The sequence below is a fragment of the Convolutriloba macropyga genome, chromosome 5 (assembly GCF_964194025.1).
Source record: "Convolutriloba macropyga chromosome 5, txConMacr16.3, whole genome shotgun sequence".
NCBI lineage: Eukaryota > Metazoa > Xenacoelomorpha > Acoela > Convolutidae > Convolutriloba > Convolutriloba macropyga.
The window spans coordinates 50,795,221-50,803,338 of record NC_134472.1 but is presented as its reverse complement, the minus strand read 5'-3'; the positions used below and the strand labels follow the sequence as shown (position 1 = coordinate 50,803,338).

Sequence of the window (8,118 nt, the reverse complement as noted above, 5' to 3'; positions counted from 1 at the left end):
AAAAAAGTCAAATGGTTAAACAGAAAATCGGTCGAGCGAAATGGAGCGAGAGAGAGACAGGATTAATATAATTGCTACAAACTTTGCTTGAGAGTAATTAAAAAAAGCATTCAAGAAAATATTAATCGAAGAGAGAATATTAAAAATAATAATGATGAAAATAATAATAATTATAATAATTATAATAATAATTAAAAAATAATAATAATATTCATAGTAATTAAAATAATATTATAATAATATTAATAAAAACAGTAATAATAATAATAATAATAATAATAATAATAATAATAATAATAATAATAATAATAATAATAATAATAATAATAATAATAATAATAATAATAATAATAATAATAATAATAAAAATAATAATAATAAATAATAATAAAAATAAATAATAAAAATAATAATAATAAATAATAATAATATTAATCATATTAAAACAGTTTTGGTAAATTTAACTCAATGCGCAAGAATGTTTCTTTTAGATTGAAATTTCGAGCTAGCTAATAAAAATAAAAATAATAATAATAAAACTAATAATGTGTGTGGATTCAAAATTGATTAAGGAACAGCGCTTTGAAAAATTACTCTGAATTACTTTGAATAATATTTTGATCATAATAAACCATTTGGGCTCCGCTTATACCTGACGCACTCGAATTTAGGTTTTCGTTCGGTCTCGTAACAATACGTTCCCTTTGAGCTGCACTATTCTGATAATATCGCACTTTGGCTTCTTGAGACATCGTTTTCTGGAGGTGAAGGATAAAATAAAGGAAGTGTCACAGCGTCAAATTCACAATCTGAAATAGTGAAATAAATCTCAATCTCAATTAAATTATTCACAAACCTATAAATTCAACGACTTTGCTTCATTTGGAAACCCCCCTACCCGCGGATTGTTCCCCATCCCCCCTGCGTATATTTTACCACCCCCTACCTGTCTTGAAACGAAATAAATGAATTGACCATTGTACGGCTCGAGTTCGGCGACTGGAGCGACGTGTGACACGCTCGAATTCGATCCACCCCTTCAGTGGACCATCTTTTCCCACTTTTCCTATGTAGACTCGTAAGGCCCGGGGTTAGTGAAGTTGGCGACCTTCCTCACTGACCCCGCAGGTAGCGCTGCAAATTGAAAAATACAATATTTGCCACTGTTAAAGCTTGCTTGAAATAAATAGTGGGGGGGGGGGGTGTGGTGGGCTTTTTTGGGATGGGAAAAGAGTCCTCCTGAAATACTCTCGGGAAGTGGGTTGGGGGGGGGGGGTGCAGCAGGGGGAGTTGGGAGAAGTAGAAGACTGAATGACTACCAGAAGATTGAATTATGACTACCAGAAGATTGAATTATCAGATTACAACAACAATTAACACCAGTCATTTAATCAACTTTAATCAACACCTGTTACGATAATAGCAGTTAAATGTAGTTACGATCGACACTGGAAAAACACTTCAGCATTAGACTACGAGTTTATCGCCACTGTTATTAAGTAAATAACATCTAATAATGAAAACAATTTGATAGCCTTGTAGTCTAAAAAAACTTGTGTGATGTGTGCTGTGTATGTGGTATGTGTGTGTGGTGTTTGTGTGTGGTGTGTGTGTGCGCGCGCGTGTGTTTGTGTGTATGTGGTTTGTGTGTGGCGTGTGTATGGTGTGTGGGTGGTGTGGTGTGTGTGTTGTGTGAAGGGTGTGTGTGTGTGTGGTGTGTGTGTGTGGTTTGTGTGTGGTGTGTGTGTGTGTGTGAATGTATGTGAATGGTGTGTGGGTGGTGTGTGTGTATGTGTGTGTTGTGTGGCATGTGTTTGTGTGTGTGTGTGTTTGCGCGTGCGTGTGTGTGTGTGTGGTTTGTGTGTGGTGTGTGGGTGGTGTGTGTGTTGTGTGTGAATGGTGTGTGGGTGGTGTGTGTGTGTGTGGTGTGTGTGTGTGTGGTTTGTGTGTGGTGTGTGTATGGTGTGTGGGTGGTGTGTGTGTTGTGTGTGAATGGTGTGTGGGTGGGGTGTGTGTGTGGTGTGTGTATGGTGTGTGGGTGGTGTGTGTGTTGTGTGTGAATGGTGTGTGGGTGGTGTGTGTGTGTGTGGTGTGTGTGGCATGTGTTTGTGTGTGTGTTTGCGTGCGTGTGTGAGTGTGTCAATGTGTGTGTTAGCGTGTGTGTGTGGGTGCGTGCGTGTGTGTGTGGTTTTGTGTGTGTGTATGGTGTGTGGGTGGTGTGTGTGTTGTGTGTGAATGGTGTGTGGGTGGTGTGTGTGTGTGTGGTGTGTGTATGGTGTGTGGGTGGTGTGTGTGTTGTGTGTGAATGGTGTGTGGGTGGTGTGTGTGTGTGTGGTGTGTAGGTGGTGTGTGTGTGTGTGGTGTGTGTGGCATGTGTTTGTGTGTGTGTGTGCGCATGCGTGTGTGTGTGTGTCAATGTGTGTGTTAGCGTGTGTGTGTGGGTGCGTGCGTGTGTGTTTGGTTTTGTGTGTGTGTGCAAGTGTGTGTGTGTGCGTGTGTGTGTGTTTGGGTGTGTGTGTGTGTGTGTGTGTGTGTGTGTGTGCAAGTGTGTGTGTGTGTGTTTATGTGTTCGTGTGTGTGTCTGTGTGCGCGCGCGTGTGTGTGTGCGTGCGTGGGTGCGTGTGTTTGTGTGTGTGTGTGAGCGTGTGTGTGTGTGGGGGGGTAGGGGGGAGCATGAGAACAAAAAGAAGAACAGATCCGAAAAAATATTATTTACCTTTGAAAATGTAATTGTCCTCAAAAAATGGAAAGGGGAAACCAATAAAACTGTTTTCAATTTTGAAATGATCGCAACAGGTGTTGATTAAACAAATTACTATACTACTTACAAAACACACAACAAAATGCGTGCACAACGTTAAACAGTTGAAGTTAATTACACTGTAGTAGAAGTAACAGAAATCCAAATGAATGAATGACAATGACGTACATTTCTAGTCTCGCAAATCAATTTTTTTTGCAATCAATTAACTAAGATCTTTAAATCACAATCTGCATCCGAAGTTTAGCCTTATCGATCTTCAAATTTGAAAATATCAATGCTCAGATCAAAATAAAAAAATGACCTTTTCTGATTACTTTAAATTTGCTGCCAAAATTACCAATGAGATTATCTAACTTGGTATCGTTAGCTCAACGACAATTCTTTGTGATCTCTTTGAATAAGTTGTAGTGGGCAATATAGACAGTTACGAATTTCCATAAGAAATATAGGAAACATAGGCCATCATTTCCAAAACTTTTATCGACATCGGGTTTTCTAAACATTTTATTCGGTTGATTATCTGTTGAAAGTAATTGTTCCGAACCCTCTTGAGGGGGGAGGAACTATAGACTCAAACGGGTTTTTTTATTCAGTCAATTTTGGCCGATCGATATAGTAATCGTAGAGAGTTGTGAGTGGTATCATTAGAAAGCCCGTCCAGCGTAGAATTTGTAAATAATTTTTTTTTCATTTTTCGCTTTTCACGGGGAGTTATCGAGGTGTAAAGTTTTGTGAATATTAGACGTATTTCACCTGTTTTTATTCACATTTTGACCAAATTTTCGGGAATTTTGACCAAATTTTTGTCAATTTTGCTAAATTATGTTTAAATTGTTACAGGTAGTAATATTGATTTCATCTCTAAAGATAGAAAAGAGGGTTGTTGCATTGATCAATCCGAAATTTGTGGCTAGAATTTATCCTAAATTTTTCGCAATTTAGACTATTTTTGTCAAAAATGGGGCCAAGTTCAATTTATGTAAAGATATTTCTATACTGTTCAACTTTTGTGTTTCATTTTGTTGTCATGTCTAATTAGTCGTTTTAAAAGGAAGACTTGTTGATGTTAAGATGAAGGTAAAAGGGTGATTTACAGTTCTTTCAGGTAACATCTTATAATTATAGTGCCTTGAACTGTGTCATGTACAATTGTTTGAAGTTTTGTTTTCTTTATGTATTTGTTTTTTGTGGGCTCATGACTTAGTCTCATTATTAACAGGCCCAATTGGCTCTGTGAGGTGTTCCGACTCAATCCATCGCTTTTTGTTGTAATCCAAATTCTGTCATGACTTTTGAAAATATGTTTTTCCAAATATAGATTTGAGTTTTTGAGCTTCGTCTATTTGAAATTGTTTTTCGCTCGATTTGTAGCCCAGTCCCTGTAAACACAGGTCTCAAACCAATTGCAGTGAACTTTCCACGGAGAGTTATCGAGGTGTAAAGTTTTGTGAATATTAGACGTATTTCACCTGTTTTTCTTCACATTTTGACCAAATTTTCGGGAATTTTGACCAAATTTTTGTCAATTTTGCTAAGTTATGTTAAAATTGTTACAGGTAGTAATATTGATTTCATCTCTAAAGATAGAAAAGAGGGTTGTTGCATTGATCAATCCGAGTTCTGTGGCTAGAATTTATGCTAAATCTTTCGCAATTTAGACTATTTTTGTCAAAAATGGGGCCAAGTTCAATTTATGTAAAAAGATTTCTATACTGTTCAATTTTTGTGTTTCATTTTGTTGTCATGTCTAATTAGTCGTTTTAAAAAGAAGACTTGTTGATGTTAAGATGAATGTAAAGTGGTGATTTACAGTTCTTTCAGGTAACGTCTTATAATTATAGTGCCTTGAACTGTGTCATGTACAACTGTTTGAAGTTTTGGTTTCTTTATGTATTTGTTTTTTGTGGGCTCATGACTTAGTCTCATTATTAACAGGCCCAATTGGCTCTGTGAGGTGTTCCGACTCAATCCATCGCTTTTTGCTGTAATCCAACTTCTGTCATGACTTTTGAAAATATGTGTTTCCAAATATAGATTTGAGTTTTTGAGCTTCGTCTATTTGAAATTGTTTTTCGCTCGATTTGTAGCCCAGTCCTTGTAAACACAGGTCACAACCCGATTCCAGTGAGCTATAATTTTATGTGAAAGAACGTTTTAGCTTCAAACATATGTTTCTCGGCTTTGTCTTAACGGTTACTACGAGGTTTGATATTACTATGAAAATGTCAGATTTTTAGATATTTGTACATTCCAAAGGATTTTTTGGTTTCTTTTTAAGTTAAAACAATAATCTTTGATCCCATTGGTTTTGAAATTTTCCGCAATTGAACATCGGAATGACATGAGATTCCTCAATTGCTTCATATGTAGACATAAATGATTATTAATAACTCTGAAATTAACTGTTTTTAAAAATGGAAATTCATTTTTGGACTTTGCACCTATTTGCTCTTATTTTCGACCTGTCAAGCAGTCGCATTGAGGACAAGTCCCATATCTTTTCGAAATAAGTACAGTAAATTGTTTGTTTCCTTGACATTTAATGGACATTTCAATCAGCTCCCGTTCTATCTCATACGTCTTTTGTTTTCGGTTCTGGTACCCCTCTTATGCTAATAGCAATGAAAATTTGACAATAAGTAATTTTTGATTTACATTCAGATTCGCGCTCAGTGAGATTTGAACCAACATTTCATTCTCTAGTTTGCATATTTTCAGATGTTATTTTGCTCAACAAAATGACTCGTTCGTTCTCCATTACAAAGTCATCAAAAATGAGCCAAATTTTGTTATTTAAACTCCTCAGAAGGCAAACATTTTCTTCAAGAAGCCTTGTGCGCTTTACTTTCATCTACATAGAGTCACCGAAGAGTACGTTAATGAGCAGAATCAAGGGTTATTTTAAATTTTGTCAAACTGGTCTCCACAAAGCAATTAAACCAATTTCAGGATTCAATATTTTAAGATTACTGTCGCACAAATCTCTCTATTTTGCGGTGGAAAGCAAGTATTGCTTAGCTAGTACGTCCGCTTCCATTACAGTGAAATACTACATACTAAACACACTTGCACACATTTACAGGGATTGTTAACTAGAATAGAAGCATTATTAACAAGATAAATCTTTGATACTGATCATTGCACATTGCACATTCATAGACGGTCAATTGATCCCTTATACTTGACAGCTTGTCCAGATGTCATCATCATTCGTCGTCTAATTGTATCTATGAGGTATGAAAAAACTCCTGCAGTTACGTTCACACCGTATCCCAAGCAGAAGGTAAGCAATAAGTTGGCGTTATCTACCAAGAATATGGGCTTCGATCGTACATGCCGAACTAGAAGCCTCGATACACAAAGATACCCACGCAAGAGATCACGAATCCTCTGTACAATCCTCCAATGCCGTCAGATGCAAATGTCTTTCTGTAGACGTCTACCATTCCGTTGAACTGTCGCTCTCCGCTCTTTCCAGCAACTTAAGCATCATTTGCCAATCTGGTTCGGCAATAATCCAGAGAGTAGACAAAGCAGAGAGACAGTGACCCAGCACAGCAATTTTCTTACTGAATTTGACTACGTTGACTAAGTTGAACGTTGACTACGTTGTTCTTACTGAAGTTGATATTTTTTGTTGGATTTGAAGAGAGCCTTAATTTGATCTTTAAACGCAAAATTAAGAGCTTGCGTTGGGAAGTATCTAATAAAATTTGCCAGATTTCCTCTCCAAAATGGAATTACTCCTTCTGATGCGTAAGTTTTATTTACACAATCAATAACGCCCTTGTAAGAATCGTTTAAATTGTCTAAATTCGTGCTGTTTAAATTCATGCTTCGGATCCCTGTTGGAACTGTTTCATTTTTAATTAACCTTTAATATCCAATTCTATCATTCAAATTATATTATCATCGTTTTTGTTAGCTTAAGGTATGTTTCCAATTATTACCCCCTACTAACTTTCCCCACGAAACTACCCCCCCCCCCCCTATGGTATAATTAACACGAGTGAGGGGGGGGGTACGTTATGAGCACTAAATATTGATCAAGTGCATAACATGATTAAACGGAACAGTTCCTCCCTTTTAAAATGACTACAAATTTGTAAATTGGTATTACGAAAGTAACCCGGTAATCCAGTAAACGGACATTAGTGTAAAACAAAGAAGTAAAAAACAAGTATCATTCAAACTATAAACAATGCAATAAACTAATTCAATGGAATAACTGAAACTGATCTTGAAGATGATTTTAAGCTTGTTGACGACTTTGACCCCGAATTTGATCCCAACGACTTTGACCCCGACCCCGACGACTTGGACTCCGACTCACACCTCAACTTCAAACTAACAGAATTATGAACCGTTTGATGATGCCTCTTTAAATTTGCAGAATAGATAGTTTTGAATGGGCAAAGATCACATTTCGTAGGCCTAATGCTTTTTTGGTGAACGCGGGCAACGTGCCTTGCAGTGATATACTGCGCACGTGATTCATACTCACAATACCCGCATTCAAAGCGTCTCCCTTTGCGTTCATTCACTACAATACTCGCATTAGGTGCCCGTCTTTTGCGCAAATTGAGTACAAGATCCACCCGTTCGTTGTCGATATCGAACACCTTCCTGACCGTTAGAATTCCATGGCATGACTTACTTTCCGGATCCGCAACTACAAACATAACTTCCTGCCGGCATTTCATAATCGATTCGTGCAACTCAACCGTAATAACAACCTGTTCCATATCGATACACAATTCAATCAAATCAAAGTCAGTTCGAGTCAACAAATACAAATTTCAATAACAAGTTTCAATCAAATCTGAAATACACAACATATGAAGACCATTGAGTCTACTATTCAAACACTGGAAAAAGGTTAACATAAATACACTGGTGCATTCACATTATTCAGGTAGAAACGGCGGAGGTCGGTGGAGGTCGGCGGAGGTCGGAAGTCGGCGGAGGTCGGTGGAGGTCGGCGGAGATCAGAAGTCGGCGGAGGTCGGTGGAGGTCGGCGGAGGTCGGAAGTCGGCGGAAGTTGGCGGAGGTCGGTGGAAGTCGGCGGAGGTCGGAAGTCGGCGGAAGTCGGCGGAGGTCGGTGGAAGTCGGCGGAGGTCGGTGGAAGTCGGTGGAAGTCGGCGGAGGTCGGAAGTCGGGGGAGGTCGGTGGAGGTCGGCGGAGGTCGGAAGTCGGTGGAAGTCGGCGGAGGTCGGTGGAAGTCGGCGGATGTCGGAAGTCGGCGGAGGTCGGTGGAGGTCGGCGGAGGTCGGAAGTCGGCGGAGGTCGGCGGAGGTCGGTGGAGGTCGGCGGAGGTCGGAAGTCGGCGGAGGTCGGTGGAGATCAGAAGTCG

At 38.6% G+C, this 8,118-nt stretch overlaps 1 pseudogene; it reads right to left on the bottom strand.

The window, feature by feature from the left end:
* Nucleotides 1–5,917: 5,917 nt before the first annotated feature.
* LOC142340406 (uncharacterized) lies at nt 5,918–7,509 on the bottom strand (annotated as a pseudogene).
* Between the last annotated feature and the right edge of the window lie 609 nt (nt 7,510–8,118).